Source organism: Podarcis cretensis (genome assembly GCF_951804945.1).
Source record: "Podarcis cretensis genome assembly, chromosome: 17".
Classification (NCBI taxonomy): domain Eukaryota; kingdom Metazoa; phylum Chordata; class Lepidosauria; order Squamata; family Lacertidae; genus Podarcis; species Podarcis cretensis.
The window spans coordinates 21,231,695-21,254,659 of NC_137187.1; the positions used below are offsets into that span (position 1 = coordinate 21,231,695).

The following is a 22,965-nucleotide window of genomic DNA, read 5'->3' on the forward strand; positions in this document are numbered from 1 at the left end:
GGCCGTCAGCTTCTTCCTCCTCAGTGTTGCCCTTGTAGAACTTAGCAGCAATGAGGATGGGTACAAAACTGGAAATGAGCTTTGTCAGTGGTTATGGCTTCCCTTACCGTTGGTCTCCCTTCCTTCTGCCCTACCAGTCTGAATAGGCATTAGCCACCATTGTAAAATAACAACAACAACAACAACAACAACAACAACAATAACAATAACCCACTAACAAATTTTAATAAGTTAAAACACAATTAAGATGCAGTTTAAAACTCAAGTCATTGTAGTGAATGATAAATAAATAAATAAATAGCTGATTGACAGCACCCTTCTGAAAAAAGAGTCCCAGGTGTCAGAGAGTTCTAGGACCCAAATGCTGCCCTCACCTTCTGAGCAACGCTTTAGACTTGCTGCCATTTTAGCCCCTCCATCTTCCAACTGAAGCTCTTGAACACAGACATCATGTGGCCTTCATTTTGGGTTTGTCCTAAGTTGTTGCTCCCTTGACAGCTTCACATGGTTCTTTATGAAAAGGACAGTAAAGAGAGCTGACTGTGACGGGAGAGGTTGGGTTCACAGGGATCTCTACTTACCCTAGTGCCTTTAATGGTTTTAAAACCCCTACGTAGAGTCCATTAATCCTTTTGACCAACACAGGAATATAATCAGCCCTGTCTTTAATAGAATAAGCATGGGAAATATAACACAAGATCTGCCCAGTCCTGCTAATGGGACATCAGAGCTTGATTTATGGAACTGTCCTCCCCTAACCAGGTCCTGCTAAACTGCTCCAAAATAATGCCTGTCTCTTAACATCATTTTGTGAAATATGGAGGAAACTTTTTTGTTTTCACTCCTAATTCTAGCCCCTTTTAACATTGCTTTAACCACAGCTAATTAATTCAAACTGCAAGAACAGCAGGGTTTGATCTCGGTTGTAGATGTCACAGTGACTTATACGTTCAATGAGGTGATAATTGGTGTCTGGTTAATTCTATTCATGGAAGCTATGGGCTATTTTTTATTTTTTTAAGTAATCCTCACATCCATTACGCAGCATGCAGCACCTATGCTGCTCTCTGGAGATGGGTATTTTTTTTTTAATCCAGAAAAGCATAACACATAATCGTAGTCAGGTATGCAAATCACTCTTTAATTAGATAGCTTTGGTCCATACTGGTCTTTTTACTGCAGTTGCACACAAAAGGGGACTGTGATGTTGAACTTTCTATGCAATAAATGACTCTTTAAACAAAGTATTGCTGAAAATAATGAAAGAAATAATTTCACAAACTCGGATTGCCTGAACTAGGGTTGACACTGCATCCCAACAGAACCAAATTTGGTGATTTCTCTGAGAATTTGATTTGCCTTGATGGAACCCACAGTGGATTTCAAGAGAAAGCAGCTTCATTTCTACAGCATTACAAAAAGTACTATTATTACAGGTTTGATAGGTCCTTTAGCAACCTCTAAATGCATACATGTGCCAATGACTTTTACAAAGAGACTTTAAGCCTCCATGAGAAGTGGAAACTAAGAGCACAAATTCATTTGTTGCAAAATGAGCAACGTGATGCTAAAGTCTACTAAGAAGCAAGACTGGTGTGGATAACTTTGCTCAGAGTATTAGATATTTTCTTGTTTAATTGTAATGAGGAATTTCTGATGTAAACTGTTATTTTTTAAAAAAATAGAGGGAAAATTCAGTGTGTCTGTCTTGTAACAGCATAGATCAGAAAAGACTAGAACCTTTGCAGCCTACATCAAGCAGTGTGACAAGCAAATGGTCCCTTACAAAGGAAAAAAATGGTAAATGTCAAAAATGGTAGTGACCTCCCTGAATTGCAGCTCTTAAAGTGTGTCCTTGGCTCACACATTAAACTGCAAGTGCTAATGTGGCCATTTATTCATCCATTCAAAGCAACAACAAAAATACAGAAGGAAATTAAGGGATCTAAAATGTTTGCAAATTAATACTTTTCTTGCCCACTAAGCTAACTACAAACGATCGTTTTAAAAGGAGGAGTTGTGCTTCCATGAGGGAGAAGAATAATTTTTTGCTCTTTGGCATGTTCAGCTGAAGTAGCAACCTCTTAAAATGAGAATTATTATCGCAGGCTTCTGTTTGTGAAAAAATATTAGAAGTGATTACTCCTATAAAATATTCAGCTCCACTGCCACTTTTCTATAAAAAGCTCTCTTATTTGCCAAGTTTTGATGAAAAGCTGCAGTTTGCCTTTCATCCTTTGTACAACAAGGTCATTAATATTTCCATGACTTTCCTCACATCAACGTTCTGAGCGTTAAATAAAATGCTGTAATAAATATTGCTCTCTTTAAAAGGTTCTTCACTGAAAGATTAGCACATTATTGCTGTAGCTCCGTAACAAATGTTGCATTCATTTTTCAGTTAATAACAATGTGTAATAGTAATTCAGTTAACATAGGCTGTAAACTAAAATGAAAACCTCAAATTTCTTGGTTTCTTATAATTACAAACAATGGAATAGCTACAAAACTAAAGAATTAGTTGGAAGCCTTTGAATCACTGTTGAGTTAACTATAAAAGTATTCCAGACACATGATCAACTAATTACTTTAAATAATCTATACTGTTATACACAACCCAGGCTCCAAGTGGTGAGAGATTTCAGGGGTGTCCGCACGTAGCTTGGGGTTGGTTTCCTTAGACTGAAGGTCACTGGAGACTGTGGTATCTTGGTGGTATATGGGGGGGGGGTTGCACATCTATATAGGCTGAGCTTAAGATCTGACAGTAACAGTCCAACTTACAGCAATAAAACTCAAACGGATATTTCTCCTCCATTAGACTTCTAGTACAGGGGGGAGGCAAAGCCGTAGCTTTGGTGTTATGAATGAGCCAGCCCCCAGGGAAGGGTTGCAGACAGCTCCCAGTGAAGGAAGTAGCCAGGAAGAGAGAGGGTTAACTGCCAGGCAAGATGAGCATAGCCTAGTGCCAACTCCCCTGCCCTTAGGAATGCCTGTTGATAAGAGAATGACGAGGATGAGCTGGAGGGGTGAGCTGGAGCCCTGCCAACGCTCTCCAGAAGTGCAAAATACCACAAATAGAGAAGGAAGCAGTTCATCAGGCGGGAAAGAGCGAAAAGACAGTTCCTCAGAGAATGAGGAAGAGGCGGGAGCTGAGCCTCTTAGTCCCAGGTCTCGGCGAATGGGAGGGAATGGGCTACAATATAGGAGGTAGGGGGAAAGACGTCAGAGGAAAAAGTTCAGCTGCTTCTGATCTCGCAGGAAGCAGTTAGAAGGGCCATCATGACTGATGAGACTAGTAGCATGTTAGAGCCATCTGGAGAACTCTGTTTGTTTTTGCAATAAATCTTCCTTTTTAATTAACCATGCTTGCTGTGTTATCGTTGGAAACTGGGACTCCTGACATTCAGCACAGAGATCAAGTCAGGCCTGTGTGTCCCAGCCCAGCCCAGCCCAGCCCAGCCCAGTTCAAAACAAGACTGGCCCTAGATCTATTGTTTTCTTACATCTGGGGTGGGGAATCTGTGGCCCCACAGGGTCAGCTTTGGCCTGCAAGGCATTTAAAAAAATGCCACACACATCCAACTGCCAGTCAGCTGGCACTACTCTGATGTAGGCAGGCGTGCCAACTCATAAGGGTTTAGCTCTTTTGGAACACCCTTGATGTTCAAACAAGTCAGGGGTTGGAGGAGGCCAAGCACGGAGACAAGCACAGCAAGGCTTCAGTTGCCAGCTCCTTCTCCTCTTCTGCTTCTGTGGAGCAGAAGGAGAGCAAAAGCAGCTGAGCCCAGTGACCAGTGGCTCCTCTTCCTCCTGCTGTGTAAGGGAAATATGGGATAAGCAGCCCTCAGCCAGTGGCAGGAGGAGGGAGAAGCTGAGCGCCCCCTGGTTCCTCCCAGTGTCCTGATTGTTAGAATTCCTGCTCCGTTATTGCAGTCATGGGATTCTTGTCTTTCACATGACGTGGCATGTTTTGACTCCACAGAGTGGGAAGTGATGGAGACAGGATGTTTGTGTTACTGTGTTCCGTGAAGTGGGACTGTTGTCCTTTGTTTTTTCTCTTTGCTGTCTGATGCTAGAGAGAGAGGGACCCATGTTGCAGTGCTCCGTGTGTGTTTATATGTAAATAAAGTAGATTAGCCCAAATGCTGAGTTGCTGAGGTCTGTCACGCATGATGCGTGTCTGTTGGCATCGGTTGCTGTGATGCTCAGGCTGAAGAAAGCTTTCAAAGCTCCCAAATGATCGATCAAGAGGGAGAGAACATGCCAGTTGGGCATGTGTCTCTGCCAGGGTCCTACTCGAGTGTAGGCTGAACTCCTGACACTGATGTCATGATGTGAACTCGCACATCTCCACGCATAGGACATTGCTCCCCCTCGGCAATCTCCCTTGCAAGTTGGCACCTCTGGACACAGGTAACATCAGCCTATGGGTGGGAAGGTAGGATCTGATTCTGCATTTGCTGTGTGCACCAGTTTCACTTCTGCATAAACTGGAGAAGGGTAATATTTTTCCCCAGGTTAGTTGATCCAGAACACATTTTTTCTCAGGTTCCACTCATCACTGGAATGCTGCCTCCTACGGAATGTGGTTTTAACAGCATGGCCACCTCTGCTTTAGAACCTCTTAGCACAGCTTCTCTCTTTTTTCCCCAAGCTAGCCTACAGAATAAATTGCATAGTCCAGAAAATTTGATTTGCCTAGAAGTTGGCTGCATGGGCCATACATGACCTGCCCCTGATGCAGGAAACAAAGTGTTGACATTCCAGAACTACTTACGTATATTTACATTCCTGCACTGGACCACGAGCTGCAAAGCATCAATGGTGTTAAAACCTTATTATCAGCTAAATAAAGACTTTGCGACTTGTTTTCTCTTAATATCCCTGCCCCCTACTACTTTCTATGTGTTTTGCTTTTTTCTGAAAATTGTATCCTACATATAATTTTACTGCATCAGAGTCTATATGTGGTCAAAAATCAGAAAATGCCATGATGAATAAACATATTTGTCTGGTACATATAGAGAGAAGGTCTTTTTCACTCTCATGAAACTGTGTATTTTATAGTCTTTCTGCATTTGTCCAAAGGCTTAAATAAACCCTTCAACCCTCACTTGCTTCAAATTCAAATTACCCCTTCAGAAGAAGATTCTTATTATTGTTGTTGCTATCGTACTGGATATACTGGCACTTGCTACTGTTATGCTGATTACTTAAATACAGAGTTGTTCAGAAACAACACCTTTGCTTTTGTCTCGTCAAAAGCATCACCTTTGCTTTTGTTTCTTGGAACTATCATCTAACTGATGTGATGAAAGTTCAGGCCCTGTTTTTTAACCAGCAGCAACCTTCCTTCCCCTCGCCCCCAGCAATTGCAAGATGGCTGAACATTTATCCTAAAGGCATACAGTCAGTCCAGTTGCTCTATGTGGAGCAGCTGCATGAATATAGCAGAATGGAAGAAGTGACATCTGATGCTGCTCATCCATGGGGACAGATACCACTTCCTGACGACAATACATGCAAATGTGGCAGCCAAAATATGTGTCACTGTCTTTGGAGGCATTGCTGTAAGGAAGTTTTGCTTGTAACCATAGATGTGCCAAGACAAAAGTTACTGCTTTCATGAAGTTGTGGCTTCCAGGATTGCTTTGTGCAATTTTCAGGCATCATTCTTTCTTTCTTTCTTTCTTTCTTTCTTTCTTTCTTTCTTCCTTCCTTCCTTCCTTCCTTCCTTCCTTCCTTCCTTACACCTCTGGCTGGGTTTCCCCAGCCACTCTGGGTGGCTTCCAACAAAAGATTAAAAATACATTAAAACATCAGTCATTAAAAATCTTCCCTAAACAGGGCTGCCTTCAGATGTCTTCTAAACTTCAGATAGTTGTTTATTTCCTTGACATCTGATGGGAGGGTGTTCCACAGGGTGGGTGCCACAACCAAGAAGGCACTTTGCCTGGTTCCCTGTAACTTCACTTGGCCCATAATTTATGTTGCTTATTGACAGAGAAACCCTGGGCCAAATCTCCACATTGGAGAAGGATGGTTGAAGCTCATCCACCTGCCTGCTTAAGGTGGACTTGACCATGGTGTTCATGTCTTCATGGTAGAAATACAGAATATACTTTGAAAGCGGTAGTCGTTTTGTCTTGGGAAATAGGAAAGGAAAATAGTGAAAATATAAACCCTCCTCCAAAAAAGAAGAAGAAAAGACTGGGTGAGAAAAATGGTAAGGGGATCGTACCACACATCACAACCATATATTACTATGCCTTGATGGAAGCACAGAGAGAAAATAAATAGCCTGCTACTCCTTGTGCTCATGCAAGGTTCCCTGATGCAAGACGAACTCTACAAGAATCACCTTGATTTAGCTTTTGACAAGTTGGCATCTTTGAATTGCGAAAATTGCTTTTCCAACCCTTGTGTAAATCTGACTAATCAACTCAAGCCACGACAGAACCTGACTAATTTAAGTCAAGTTTTCCTTGTGAATAAATAAAATGCTGAAACCTATTATAATCCACTGGTATTCCAGTCTAGGCTGACATGAAATACATTACTGATTCCTCAAGGACTCTACTGTAGAAGAGCCGGTATGGCAAATTCTTCCTAAAGCAATCCTTTCATTTAAAACATTAAATCATATACTGTTACAGTGCTCAGAATAAGACCCTATGAGAGCCGAAGAATGCAAAAGACTTCCTTATACCCAAGGTCCTTAGAGGAAGCACAAGGTACAAATACAAAATCCATCAGTTGCATGCTGAACTGTTCAAATGGCTTAGTACCAGAACAGTGGTGTAATATTGCCCAGATGGTGTGGACTGCAATTCACATCAGGCCCACCCAATGGCCAGGGATGATTGGCGCTGTAGTCCAACAATATGTGGAAGACACCAAGTTGGTTACTGCTGGCATAGCACAACAAAAACTGCCAAACCAAAATACCACCCGTTAACGGGATAACCGTAAGAGCAATATGATGACCCAAGCAGAAGTTCCCATTGTTATTCTCTGGAAATGGCCCTGCAGGCAGGAGCAGAATCACCATTTCAATGTGCTTCTGACTTCCAACCCACAGAACCAACCCAAAATGATACTGTCATCAAAGGTATCAAAAACTGCCAAGACATCCAAGACAATGAATAGGGTTGCACTCCCTTTGTCCCTATCCTGGTACATATCATCAATCTGAGTGTTTCAGTGCCAAATCTGGGTCTGAAGCAAGCTTTAAATAGCTCTAGGAAACATGTTTCCTCAAAATATGCCTGAATCTGATCAGCCACCAGCTTCTCAATCAGTTTGTTCAAAAAAGGGAGATATTCCAGCTGGGTGATAGTTGTTCAAGACTTCTGGAGGCAAGGAGAGCTTCTTGAGGAGAAGTTGCACCACTGCCTCATTCAGGATCACACTGTTTGGCAAAGAAGTATGTGGCTCCCCCTGGGCCTATTCAGTCAATCCACTCTGGCTAGATCAAACAAGCCAAAACGGACAGGGGTCAAGGCAGCATGCACTATCACCGAGCAATTGTTGCTGGGGGCTTAGAGAGAAGGAGCAGAACTGCCATAGTTTTCATGGGCGCAATGGAGAGCTAAGGAGTTGAATTGTTATGTGAGGATGGAGGAACTGCTAAACAGGGAGAGTGGATGGTGCCTGAGCTCTCCACACTCTAAATACAGCCCACCCCTGTGCAATTGCACCCCTCAAGCTCATGAGCCTTTTTTGCTATTAGCTAGAAGTTCATAACAGTAGCTGATTTCTTGAGAGAACACATACTGTGAGCACCTGTGCTGTCCTTGAATCACACCTATTTTCAGACAGCATGAGAAAGCAGGGGGCAGAATTAACATAGCTTATTACACATTTTCACTTTCATCCTGGTAGACCCATAATACATGGCAAATGGGATGCCCTCTTTCTCTGCTGCTCTCTCCAAGGGAGCATTATTTCTGGGAATAACAAAAATTGGGTCAGCACTTACTTCTGGCACATAATGGCCTAAGAAGTAAAATACTATACGCATTCCCCAGCCTCTATTCACAAGGGGATTCCTGTAGAGTTCTCATTTACATTTCTCATCTAAACTATTCATGCACAGTGCTTGATAACGAATGCCCTGTGCAGGCACATCTTTTAATTACATCTCTGAAAACAAATACCCTGGGATGCAGGCTTAAAACTGTTTCCTCCTAAGTAGTCCTGTTGAAATTGAGTAGCTTACAACAGAATGAATGCCAGCTGAAACATGGGGAGTAAGTCTGTAAGCAAAAGGCAACTTTTGTATTTGTCACTCACGCTTGTTCAGGGTGCAGAATGCACAGAACTAGGAGAGCCAGTATGAACCCCATGGTGCTGGGATTGGGAAAATCAGATTCAGATGCTACATCAAATCTGCATGAGTAGTTCTCAAACCAGCAAATGAATCAGCACACAGAAGCTGCTTCCATGTACCATTGCTCCTTGGCTGGATTGGGGCACATCTAAATATTGTAATTAGCCACTGCTGAGCCTATGTGTTAAGAAATTACATGACATTTTAAAGGTACCACTTAAAATTTAATTTTTAGTTATTATTATTTTCTCCCCTGAAAGAAAAAAAGAGGAAGATAAAAATAATTGTGTCAGGGAAGCCTTGAAAGGCTGTGTGCACTGCGTTCTTCTTTCACCTTTAAAGAAAACAGGGGCTAAAAATGTGCTGGTTTCAATATGGCAGATTATATTATGAATAATAAATTTATTTTCATTCCAGTTATTTTAGGTTCTCAGCAGGACCCCTTTAAGGCATAAGCATAACAATCAAAACTGGATTAGCTTCACAGACTATGTGTGCAACTGGTTTCATCTCTTCTCAGTGAACAGATCTAAAGGGAGTTTGACTGCATGCTGATTGACGGAATCCCTAATACTTTCCCTGCCTAAGTCAAACAGCCTCACTCAAAACACTTCTGTGCAGGCACAACATCTTGCAGTTTTCACAGCTTTCTGAACATCAGCATCTTCTCCCGCCCTGAACGTAAATAAAATTGTTTCCAGGACCCAACAGCTGGCACTTGCTGGTTGAAGGAGTGAACAGGAAGACAATGTGTTCACAGGATTACAGAACAGGCTGAGAGGGGGAATTTAGGCAGAGTTTTATAAGCTTAGTGAGCCAGAAAATAGATTGGGGTGCACAGAGGAAATAATGTGTCAGTCAAAGCTAAGTTTGCAGATATAAGCCTCCATGACAGAAGAGCAGCCACAGGCTCTCATCGCCCTTGGAACTTCAACTCTTACCTCTGAGCTTGGTGTGAAACTTGGAGCAGGTGTTTGGGAGAGATCTCTATTCTCCAGTTGCTTTTGCCATGTCCCCAGCAAGAACACAGCAGCAGTGCAAACAACTGGAAAGTGCAAGCGACTGTGGAGTGGAGCGAAGGAGGGCTTCAAAAAGGAAAGTCCTTCCATCAGCCACACAAACACAGTATTGCAGCTGTTTCATCAAATGTCTGGTTTTCGGCTCCCTGCAATTGCACACCTTCCCATTATTACTACTGTTGACAGCATAGTACCTGCAAATCACTAAATCCTTTTCCTGTAATATCTGCATATGACTGGAACATTAGGAGCTTTTACAGTACCATCAGGATGTAAATATAGTGAGCTCTGAATGAGACTGCAATCATGTTCTCTTCCTACAAGGTAAAAGAAAAGGGGGAGGGGGAATTCATGCCGGTGTCCTTCCTCTCTGTAATCTGATCTGCAACTGGTGAGCTAAAAAAAGAAAAATACAGTGAATAAGACAGACAAGTTTCTAGCACAAAGCCTTATTGGTAATACTATGCAAAGTGCCCCAAAGGCAGCCACACTAACATTCTAACTTCTACTTTTGGAAGAATGTCTGTTATGATTGTGACACACAGTAATTAAGGGGACCGTCTGTTCAGTTGCATCCTCAGTATCTGTTTCATCATTTCACTTTAAGCATTTTTTTTAGTTCTGCCAGAGGGAATGTGTCTTAACACCAGAGAAGGGAAAGAAGATTAAAGGAGTCCAGGATGGAATGCAGTGAAGTGTATGGTTTTCTCATCTCTGCTGCATTCTTCTTCTTCTTCTTCTTCTTCTTCTTCTTCTTCTTCTTCTTCTTCTTCTTCCATGAAGATTGTCTTCCATGAACACAGTCTTAACAGTGAGTCTGGAGGTGACTGTGGAGGCCAATTCTGGATCCACATGTCCTTCAATAGTGGGGACATAGGTTTCTGGGTGGGAGTTGATCAAGGTGAGGGTTTGCCAAATGTGCCTTCTTCTTAGCACATTTCTCCCTTTCGTCCTGAGTTCGAGCATCTTCAAAATCCATGACACCTTTGGTTAAGGCTGTTCTCCAACTGGAGCACTCGCAGGCCAGTGTTTCCCAATTGTCAGGGTTTATACTACTTTTAAAAAATTAAAAAATAGATACGCTTTGAGAGAGTCTTTAAACCTCTTTTGTTGACCACCAGCATTATGCTTTCTCTTTTTAAGTTTGAAATAGAGTAGTTGCTTTAGAAGACCATAATCAGGCATCCAAACAACATAACCAGTCCAATGAAGTTGATGTTGAAGAATCATTGCTTTAACACTGGTGATTTTTGCCTCTTCTAGTACACTGGCATTACCGTAGTTTGCCTGCCTTCCCAAGTGATATGTAAAAAATTTCAGAGACACCATTGATAGAATCTTTTGAGGAGTTGGAGATGATGTTTATTGTTGAAAAATTGGCGTGGCTAATTGGAATGGACCCCAATTAGGCGCAGCTCCTTGAATGGCAGCCCGGTACTCTTCTGTCTGCGGCCTCTCTGCTGGTCCTCCTCCGGCAGCCACAAGTGCAGAGCGTTTCGCGCAGCGTTCTGTTGCTCCCCGGTGTTAAACAGACCAAACACACCTAGGCGTCTGTGTGTTTATAACTCATTGTTTATTCAAGCAGTTAAACAATTACGGAGCTTTCCTGGACTCATCTCACACATTTTGCTTCTGTCTCTTTCGGACGCAGAGACAGAACAGGCAGTGGAATCAGGCCACTCCCTCTAGTCACGCCTCAGGAATGTGAGACGTCACTCAGAACTTCTTAACCCTATAAGTTCTGATTCTCTCCACACCCCCTCTCGTCTTGCTTCCTGAGGGGAAATGGGTAATTACCTTTACAGACCTCTTGTGCCCCTTCCTGGCGTCCTTGTCAGGCAACTGTTGAACCTCCTCAAAACTCCCAGGTTCACACTGTGTGAAACCAACCCACGCACCTGTGGCCTGATACCTCTCAGGTGGAATTCCCTTCGTGGCGCGACTGGACCTCCTGGGCACAAATTCAGGTACTTCCTCTGACTCACTGTGGTCAGCAAGTGTTCCCTCACCATCACTATCCTCCCCCTCTGACTTAAAGCGTCTTCGAATTCTCTGCATTACGCTAACAGGAGACGCAGGCTCACTCTTGGGCTCTCTTTTAGCAACCTGTGGAGATGCCCCACCCTGTTCCTGACCCTGGTCATCGACCTGGTCTTCATCAACAGGTTCAGCCCCTGGCTCTCCTTCCTCGGAATCTTCCCCCTCTGAATCAGACAGACATTCTGAGAGAACGTCACGCCTTGCAGGAGTCTTTGACCAACCATCCTGCTCACAGAACTCAGCATGTTTACTGACCAGAAGCTTAGTCTGATCACCTTCTGGATATGCGAACCTCCATCCCTTAGTGGCTGGTTCATATCCACAGAAGATCATTTTCTGGAACTTGGGTCCACCTGGCTTTTGTAGAGCCTTTGGCACTGGCACCAAGGCCGGTGACCCAAACGCACGGAAGAAATGAATCTGGGGTTTCTTTCCGTGAAGCACGAAAAACGGGGTGTCACCTACCACTGAATTGTAGGACCTATTAGCCGTAAAGGTCACGGTCCGAACTGCCTCCCCCCAAAAACTTGGAGGCAAACCAGAGTCTGACAGCAAGACCTCTGTAGCTTTAACCAGAGCTTCACTCCTGAGCTCCGCCACCCCCCTCTCTTGAGGAGAAGTCACCTTGTGATGTATCCCTTTCTGGACTCAGCTCACACATTTTGCTTCCGTCTCTTTCGGACGCAGAGACAGAACAGGCAGTGGAATCAGGCCACTCCCTCTAGTCACACCTCAGGAATGTGAGACGTCACTCAGAACTTCTTAACCCTATAAGTTCTGATTCTCTCCACATTTATAAGTGTTCCGTGTTTCACAAGCGTACAGTAAAGTTGGTAGTTACAATAGCTTTTTAAACAAGGATTTTGCTTTCGCTGTGAATGTCCTGGTCCTCAAACACTCTGCACTTCAATCAGGAGAAAGCTGTACTCGCAGAGCTCAGATGATGCTGGATTTCAGCATCAATGCAGGTCCTTGTAGAAAGATAGCTGCCCGGGTAGGAAAAGTGATCAACATTTTCCAACATTACACCATTAAGTTGGATTTGTGGTACTTCAGAGGAATTGTTTTGTGCTTGTTGGGATGTCAAGCGGTAGGCCAAGCTTTTTGTAAGCTTCTGCAAAGCTATTTAGGATGGTTTGAAGGTCATCCTCTGAGTGTGCACACTACATTGCCATCAGCATATTGAAGCTCTATGGCGGAAGTTATGGTAACCTTACTCTTTGCTTTCAGCCTACTCTGCTGCATAGAGGGTTGTTAACAGATCACTAACCGTGACTTAAAACAGCATACCAATGCACAACAGAATGTGAAATGCTAATCCAGCCTTAATGTCAGGCTTTGGGGAATCAGCTTCCTCCCCCATGGCTATGAATGATAAGATCAAAAGGAAGGAACCTCTTACCAGTGTCCATTCATTCTCTGATGACTGGGACCCTGACCCCAGATTTGTAACAGTTTGCAAAAATGCTACATGGATCTGCTGGATCCAAGGAGGGTCTACCATGGACTCAGCTAGCTTCGTAGAGAAAAAGTGTTTTATATGCGTTGTATACGCGATTCAACACCGTGACATCAGATGGCGCTGTGGAGTCCCGTCTTTCCCTACTGAATTTCCCTGTATGAGTTTTCAACGCGTTTAACTCAGGCATCCCCAACCTTCGGCCCTCCAGATGTTTTGGACTACAATTTCCATCATCTCTGACCACTGGTCCTGTTAGCTAGGGATCATGGGAGTTGTAGGCCAAAACATCTGGAGGGCTGCAGGTTGGGGATGCCTGGTTTAACTGAATTGCATCTTTGACATGTCTAGATCCAGCCCTGGTCACACTGCTTTGGGAAGGGAAGTAGCAGCAAGGGACACTTTAACTTCCTCAGCCAGCTCCAAAGTTCATTGTAGTATGACCCCACCTCTCCGATCCCTAATTTCTCTGGCATGAGTAGAGGACAACGCATGGAGTGGAGTTAGTAATAGCCACAAATTAGGGTCTGCTAATAAGCCAAACCAAAATGTGTGGGCCTCAGCTGCTGCTTATCCTTTGGATATTCCAGGATCAACGACTTGGTTTCACCTCTTCAGAAGCACGACATTTTTGTTTAATGACATCCTCGTTACTGAGTTAGGCATACAGTTTAGCTGGAAAGAGCACAGGGGGAATTGTGCAGTAGGACCAGAAATAAATGGCTGAACCAGCTTGCACAAAAGAAAGGGGCAGGAAATATTCCAGTCACTTTGCCATTGCTAGAAGGCAATTGAAAGAGAGGGAAGGAGAGCCCGATCAGCCAGTTTTTCAGAAGACTGTCATCCTAACAGCCTGCTGCTATCACCATATTTATATATATTTTTGTCAGATTAATGCAAGCCATTTACACCTGGCAACCGGCGCCGTCCTTAGGAATCATGTGTAAGCTTCTACACCACTGGGTGTTATTTTGGTTTCTAGCAACACCAAGCCAAAATAGAATATCGTGCTTAGAAACCTTTAGCCAAAGCATGTCACAGTCTTTCCTTACCTGCAGTCTAATTTGTTCCCTTGCTGCTTTGAATACAAATTTAGTCAATTAATTTCTCAGTGCAAAACCACCTTTTTTGAGTAACTGGGATGATTCCTTTGTTGTGTATAATTTCTCCTATCTGCTTTTCAGTTTAAGACTAAAAATAGACCACACTACTCAAGAATTGTGATTTAAATACAAACATAATATATATCAAAACATCTCGCTGTGTAGCAGTACAAATGTACCATCATATAAATATTTCTTGTTGCCTAGTCATCTTAAAATTTACACTGTACCATGCTACAAAAGGAGCTTTGCCATGGCAGGGAAACCTGATTTTGCCAAGATGCTTTAATGCCATGGAGTTCAGGGAACTGCAGGCAGAAAGAGGCTACGGTATGTCAATATCCTGGAGAGGACAAGATAAACATCAGGCCTTGAAGAAAATTAAGTTGGGAAGATATAGGAAAAGAATCGGCTGGTGCTTAAGGATCCTGATCCAATGAAACATAAGATATTTTAAAATGAAGGGGACTTCTCCTAGTAGGATGGCGTTCCAAGATCAATTTTTACTTTTGCACTGTGCCTGTATCTCAAAAAGAAGTCAAAATACACATTACAGTATTGCTTCGTTAAAACAAGACCTCCCAATTGCTTTCCCCACTACTGACAACTTGTCCTAGACTCCAGGGGTCAGCAAACCTTTTCAACAGGGAGCCGTCAACTGTCCCTCAGACCTTGTGGGGGGCCGGACTATATTTTCTTCGGGGGGGGGGGAATGAATGAATTCCTATGACCCACAAATAACCCAGAGATGCATTTTAAATAAAAGCACACATTCTACTCATGTAAAAACACACTGATTCCTGGACCGTCTGCGGGCCGGATTTAGAAGGCAATTGGGCCGCATCCGGCCCCCGGGCCTTAGTTTGCCTACCCATGTCCTAGAGCACTGCTGAACAGGATATACAGGTGTGTGTTTGTGTACACACACACACACACACACTTTCCCCTGCTAGATAACAGGATAATAGATTGAATCTCTCCGATCTAAATAAATCACTTATATGATTTCTTCAATGCATCGGAATTACAAATAATAATGATATCACTCGCGGAGTGTATAATTCAGAAATGGAAATAAATGAAGTAAAATAGGGGGGGGGTTCCTCTTTATAAGCTGAGCTTTTCGCTTATATCTTTTGCTATTATGTCTTGACTATAATTCTTTCATGTAGTTTATGTCTTAGCATTTGTGATTTCATTGGGTAAAATAAAGACGCAATTTGTTTTGATGCTGGAATAATGAGAATATAGATTATGAAACCTTGTTTCTTTTCTTTTCTTTTAGGTGAGAAGTCTATACAACACCAGAATCTAACAACACCAAAGTAAGATTTTTACAACTGCTTTATTTTATGACGGTGGGGAATATGCTTAATCTCAAAGTGGGAATTGCTGGGCAAAATCTAGAAGTTGAATTGAAGTAGAAAGAAGCTTTGCAGATTATATTTTTCTTTTCCTTGAATTATATCTGGAAACATTATTTATTTATTTATTTATTTATTTATTTATTTATTTATTTGCACTTGTAGAGTGGCTAGAATCACTTATGAGAGATTTCATTGGCTCCGTATGCTTTGCATGTTATGCTTTACCAAACCTTTACTAGTAATATCTATGGTGCTTCACAATAATGTATTGTAATTCATTTGCAAAATAAGATTGTTGTCAAAGACAAAGATAAAGCCTTCAGGTGTTTAAGACTCACATGATAAGGGGGAAGGCAGGAATGAGACTTTTGGCACCGCCTCCTCTGTTGCATCCCTATGATGGCCTTTACTGCGTTCTACATGCTGGGAATGTGAATATTTGCAATGAGATGCCTTATTTACTTTGAGGAAGCTTTCCATGTGATTTAGAATCCTGGAAGACAGATCTGCAATTTGTGAAGGCTAATGGGGCCAGTAACAGTGGGGGGCTAGACTAGCATGCTAATCACTACTTCCCCTGACATAATTGCAAAGGGGATTTGAGCACCCAAGCAGGTTTTTCAATGGTGATGTTGTCAATGGAAACATAGTTTAGCATTAAGAGTCATATCTGAAGGAGATGTGTGAAGTTTGGTTTTTGAAAATACTGCGTTTGAGAAGGTGATGAAACGTCCAAGCAAAAATATCAGACAGTGAGTTGGATGTGTGAATCAACTTGAAGGAAAAAGTTCTGAGATCAAGTGATAAAACTCAGTTATCATCAGTGTAGAGGTGGTACTGAAGTCCATGGCTTGATGTGTTCATCCAGGATCCACGTGTAGACTCTAAAGAGAGATAGAGATTGCTAATGGACAGATTTCACCCTGGAGACATGCAAGAAATGGAGTCCCCAAAAATCTAGCTTGGGACTGGTGATTTTCAACAAGCTCATGAATTATGTGGAGTTAGGGTTTAGCAGTGGCCGAGTTTGTGGATTATGTCAAAAGAAACCAAAAGAAATTGTGAAGACCTCAAAATGATTATTCATAAAAGTGGGGTGACTGGCCAAATGGAAAAAGTAGCTCATTGTAAGTGTGTAAACTGATGCACAATACTATCCTTGGAATCTTGGTTCTTGGAATATTGGAATCTTAGTTTTCAAGGTGGCATCATCTTCTGACATTCAGCACTTGAGAATTATATGCATATTACCTTGCCCCTACTACTCCCATGCCTACATCTCTTAGCTCCATCTTCATTCATGCTCTGTGAACACACCAAATATATACACAATAGCATTCACTGAAATGTACATTCAAATGCCACTTCCCTTATTTCCTGTGCAGAGGAAGCAATGGAGGAAATAGGAAAGGCATGCCAAAACACATTGTCCAGTCTAGCTTTATTTGGTCAGCCTTGATAGTCCTTGGGCTTTGGGTAAGAGAGTTTCCGTATGTGAGGAGCAAGAAAAACTTTAAGAAGGCATGAATCGGAAGTATTATTGCAAGGAGTTGGGGCCTTATGCATCAGGAAGCATGAATAGTTTTCTGGACTTTTTGTGGCTCATTATGACAGTTCTCAAAGAACCAAATAAAGTGCAAAATGGCTCCATTGCCATGCTTAACAGATACATTAGAGTGTTGTTAAATATCTTCAAAGTTAGAAATATTAAACATTTCATTTGAGCTGTTTCCAAGCTAAATACTGATATTAAAAATCCAAGATGATCTTAAGATTTAAAATAGCCTGTTGATCTTCCTATGGTGCTATGTTGGAGAAGCAGTTCCAAGATTTTCTCCCGTCAGGGTGGAACAGAGAGTGATTTGAAGGGGCCTCATAATATGAGCAGGCAAACAAATCCTGATGCAGAGGAAGATAGATTAATGGCAGGAGCAGTACAATAATGAAATCTACAAATACGGGAGTGAGTTCATAAACGGCCATAGACCTTTGATTGCTAGCGACAATCTATTTAACTGGGATGAGACCATGTGACCCATTTCAGCTGATGGCTAGACATCAATACACTTCAAAACAAGAAAAACCATTCTACTTAATCCAGGTTGAAGTACATATAATTTACAGGCTCTAAAAATGTTTGAAACAAATAGTTTTGATAATGCAGTGAAAGACAATGCAGACCTATGAATGGTGACAGTGTATAGTGAGGTGTGTCTCTGCTAGGGGTTTATCCCCATATAGTTTGTCTTACATTTGTATCTGAAAGCAAGCAAGCCCATAATTACCTTTTGCAAACCATTGCAAGTTCTAATAATAACAACAAAAGTATTATTAACTGTTAACATTCATATACCACCTTTCGATTTAATTTCTACAGTGGTTTAGTTGTACCTTAAATCCACATGGATTTGAACTCCTGTGTGGCATCTAATTCACTTATTTGTTTTTGAAAAGCTAGGATGACATTAGTCTGCAGTGGATCTGTGAAGACCACATTGCCCCTGTATTTAGCCTTAAAGGAAATCAGATGCTTGGTGCAGATAATGAGGGTGTTGAAAACTCTAGTGCTGAACTGAAACTTATCAAAATACTTTCTTCTGATATTTCTTTCTTTTTCCTACCTATCCTACACAGGTTACTTTGCAGAATTTTCATTAAATATTCCCCTACCATTTTTTGTGACAACCGTAGGCGCCGACTCCTAGAGACCAAGGCAGTTTCAGCCCCCTGAATATCTTTTTTGAGGGGGCTGGTCCCATCTCAAATTTGAGAAAGCGTCCGGCTCCACCCCTGGCTCCTCGCAACATCATGCAATGTCATGCCAGGGCCAACTATTCCTCTGGAGAAGCTGGCACCTTTGGTGACAACAAACATTCTATACCACCACCACAAAGGCCCTGGAACAACACTAGGTCAGGGGCATGGTGGAATATGGGGGGGGGGGGGTGGCCAGGCTGCCAATACATTGCTCTTGAAGTTCTTGCTCACTCTTAGAGAGACAGCTGCTGCTGCTACCGCTACCACCACAAAAACCCTTTGGGGAAAATAAAGCTGATGTACAGCCACCTCACCAAAAACATTGGAGCAATTCTGTTTAATGGTCCACTCACTTTCTCTCCCCATGCATAGGGTGGAGAATTTTGAGACCATTTGTACACAGCTGTACACATAAAGGTCTCTACACAGCTTGAATATGACCCCCATGCTATGTGATACTTTGGTTTTTTTTCCTGGTGGGTTAATTCCTTGTACACAAAGTTTAGTAGTCAAACACTGAGTCTTAAATGTAGAGGGACTCCTGCGGATTCTCCCTCTATATTATCCTTTCTAGCTAAGCACTGTAGGCTCTCGAAGCAAAATATTACTTTGCTAACTCTGTTGTTTATCTCATCTCCCCTAGATGTATCTGGTTTAAGCATATTGCTGAATAAAGGAAATGATAACATTTTGAACTATTTTTCAATTTGATATCAGATCAGTAAACTTGTATTTCTATCTTGTTTCTTCCTTTGCTGATATTGGATTATGTGACCACCAGCGCACTTGTTTTGGTCCATGGCTGTACTTAGCTTGCATCTACTGCACAAAGTGCATTTTATGAACCTCAGCTTTCCACTGTCAATAGGAATATGTCCTTGACTTGACACTTAAGCAAAGCATGATCCTATATTTGTTTTATATTCCAGCTTCCAAGTTAGATGCAAGTACCAGAGCCAAACCATTTTAGAAATGGTCTGAACCTTAAGATTAAAGGGGAAATTAATGTTCAGAAAGACTCTCCTCCCTGAAAGAGAGGGGAGTGGTTGTGGGCGGGAGCCTGAACACCGCCCCTAGCAGGGGGCATAGCCCCCTGCCTCCAGCTCACCTGGCTGGCGCTCACGCCCCCCCGGTGGCCGTCCAACCAGGTGCCGTGGGGGGGCGTGTCCAGCAGCCTTGATGCTGCAGCGTCAGCCTCTCCCCGGCCTCATTTCTCTTCATCGTCCTGTGCGAGTCACCCACCCTCCACTCCCATTGAGTTAGGGCTTAGGTCATTGGCCTTGCTATGGACCCTAGGTTGGTCACCTCGGTTGCACGGGGGGCCTGGTAGGAGTTTTTCCATTTGGCATTAGGCTTTTTGGTTTTTTCGCCTACCTCGTAGCAATCGTCACAACTTTTGTGGTATTGGTGGGTAGGTTAGGCATTGGAATAATGTGCTGTGGTGTGTCGAAGTGCTAGGTGTGGCCATCGCCTATGCCTTCAATGTTTAGGGGTATTCCGTTAAAGGAATCTGGCGGTCGTGTATTCTGTCCGATGCCTGCTTGGCGGGAGGCCATGGCACGACCCTCGGTGACAGCAGGGGTGAGCCTATAGTTGGATTAGCATCAACAGGTGATGAACCCCTGGTGAATAAACCCACTTGTTTCGCGATCCAATGCCTAAACCAATACCTTTTCATTGCTGTAATCAATAAAGTTGTGGCCTTTTCTAGCCCATTAACCTTATATCACGTGTCCCTGTGTCTTCTTTTCACGTCGGGGTGGTCGGGTCCTCGAACCACAATATTCAGTTTGGTTCTATTCCATCATCATCATCATCATCATCATCATCATCATACCCAAACCATGTGACTGGGTTGCCCCAGGCATTTTAGACAGCTTCCAGCATATATAAAAACATAATGAAACATTAAACATTAAAAACCTTCCCTATACAGGGCTGCTTCCAGATGTCTTCTAAAGATTGTATAGTTTCTTATCTCCTTGATTCAGGGTGTGGGTGTGGGTGTGGGTGTGGGTGGGTGGCTATTGTATAATTCCATACCCCCCAACATTTCTCTGATGAAAATAGGGACACCCAAAGAAAAGAGGGACATTCTGGGATTACATCAGAAACTGGGACAGCTTCTGTAAATCCAGGACTGTCCTTGGAAATCAGGGGCACTTGGAGGGTCTGCAATGAAGCCAGTAGCAAAACTGCTGTTTGTCTTAATGAAGCATGAACAGCTTGGGTCAATAACATAAGGCAGAAAATCAAAAGTCCCAGTAAGAGAGGAGAGAGAGAGAGAGAGAGAGAGAGAGAGAGAGAGAGATCTGAAAATTGTAATTGCTCTCTTTCCTGGAAGCCATTACTTCTTCCAAGCAGACTTACAGCAATTTGCTTATTTATGGTAATGTGTATATTTACATTACTTGTGAGGGAAGTGGATGCTAATTATGGAGATCAAAGGCTATTGAAATGGTGAGAGTGGGGTGTCTCTGTGTGCCTGTTTAATGTTAGGTGGAGGGAACCACTGCCCTTAAAACAAAGGAGCTTGCTAATAGATCAGCAGGTTTGTCGCTGATATCTACGATAGAAAGGTGCTAGTATTTTCCGCAGAAACAACTTAACTTTCTTAGCAAGTTAGCAAGTGAGTCTTCCTGTTTTCCGCAAATGATGTGATCTAATTACATACAGTTTTTAAAGATTAGTGCTACTTCTGATGCAATATTTTTTCCTTGTTTGCTGTCTTTGTTGAACAGTGAGTTCAGTCATTGGGTAAAAAGAAAAGCTCCCAGGACTTGTTTATCCACAATCACTGAAATCCTAGCAAAATGTGTTAATTTAACTCTGGATACTTCCCCATAAGTAATACATTCTCATTTTGCTGCCATCCTTATAATGAATCACCATTTTATCCAGCATGCAGGTATTCACTCTTACCATGGCAGTAATGACGTCATTTCCAAATTGAATCTTCATGAAAGCCGACAAGGTTATAAAAACCGTCACTTATATAATAAGCTTCTCATTTTGCCTCCTTATAACAGCAGAAGAGAATTCTGTCTCTAGTTGAGGTGGTTTCCTCGACCACAAGGGAATGCTAAGGCTGCCTATGATGTATTTCATTTTTCATAAAGATTTAAATCTCCAGATTTTGCCAAGGAAACAGATAAATCAGAAATGCCTAACCAGAGGGAGTGTGGATTGTATTCAAATTAAGATACAAAGGGAGTACCAGTTTTTGCAGGAGAGGTCTTTTGTGTTTTGTACAAATCCACTATGTCTAATTACTGACTTATCGTTGTGTGAGAGAGAATGGGAGCTTTGTTGTTGTTGTTTTAACGCAACAATCAGAGGCAGAGACATCAATGAGAGTTTCAGCACAAATCATAGATGAGATAGGTAGTGTTGCATTAACAGAGACATGCCTTTGGTGGATCGCAAAGCACCATGTATGCTTGCATAACGAAACATAGCTTAAACAATCATTTTAGAATAGCTAACAATACAGTGCTACCTCGGGTTAAGTACTTAATTCGTTCCGGAAGTCCATACTTAACCTGAAACTGTTCTTAACCTGAAGCACCACTTTAGATAATGGGGCCTCCTGCTGCTGCCACACCGCCGGAGCATGATTTCTGTTCTCATCCTGAAGCATAGTTCTTAACCTGAAGCACTATTTCTGGGTTAGCGGAGTCTGTAACCTGAAACGTATGTTACCTGAGGTACCACTGTATAGAAATCCACACCTTTTTTTGCAGTCAGAAGAATCTGGGGCAGAATCTAAACCTAACCCCTAACCCCTAACCACTAACCCTGTGCATCTGTCACCCATGTACCTCATATGCTCAGAGGAGAGTGGGAGCACTCACATTGAAAAGCATTTTTATGCATTTAATAAATAAAAGAAAGTCCCCTACAAGCTTGCTCAGTCACTGAGTTCATCTGAAGAGGCCCTCTTTTTGGTGTTGCATGGTCTTGAAATCCATCTTGCAGCTACTTGGTAGGACCTTTAGTGTGGTGGCACCTGTCTTTTGCCATGTGCCAGAAGTTTTTTGGTTTTAATATCAGCTAGAATTCACCCAAGCATTTTCAGATTACAGTCATACCTCAGGTTGCGAACGCTGCAGATTGCGTGTTTTCGGGTTGTGGATCACGCTGAACCCGGAAGTACCGGAATGGGTAATTTCCGGGTTTAGGCACTCGCGCATGCGCAAAAACACAAAATGACATCACGCACATGCACAGAATCACTCAATCGTGTCACGCGCATGCGCAGACACAAACGCTGTGGGTTGCAAACTTGCCTCCCACACGGATCACATTCGCAACCCAAGAAATGACTATGGAGACATTGATCACATATATTATTGGTCAGCTGTAGAATTTTATGCAGGTTTTATATTGTTTTATTGTTTTATTCTGTATAGTATGCATTTTAGTATTTTGTATACACTGCTTAAGGTTGTTTACAAGCATTTTTAATACTTTTAAAAATAATCTGATCAGATTCATATACAGTGGTACCTCAGGTTACATACGCTTCAGGTTACATATGCTTCAGGTTACAGACTCTGCTAACCCAGAAATAGTATCTCGGGTTAAGAACTTTGCCTCAGGATGAGAACAGAAATCATGCTCCGGTGGTGTGGTGGCAGCAGGAGGCCCCATTAGCTAAAGTGGTGCTTCAGGTTAAGAACAGTTTCAGGTTTAGAACGGACCTCCAGAACGAATTAAGTACGTAACCAGAGGTACCGCTGTATAGTATACACAGTGGTACCTCCGAAGTTGAACGGAATCTGTTCCGGAAGTCTGTTCAACTTCCAAAACATTTGGAAACCAAGGCACAGCTTCCGATTGGCGACAGGAAACTCCTGCAGTCCCAAACACCAACACAGACATA

General features: G+C 42.5%; 1 protein-coding gene across 25 annotated transcripts in view; it reads left to right on the forward strand.

Moving 5' to 3' along the window:
- PTPRD (protein tyrosine phosphatase receptor type D) overlaps nt 1–22,965 on the forward strand; it is a 1,166,566-nt gene that overhangs the window by 683,011 nt on the left and 460,590 nt on the right. For all 25 annotated transcript variants that reach the window (XM_079959081.1, XM_079959070.1, XM_079959090.1 and 22 more), the window contains one exon: nt 15,242–15,281. The gene's annotated coding sequence lies outside the window, so the exon portion shown is untranslated. The remainder of the gene's footprint in view (nt 1–15,241; nt 15,282–22,965) is intronic.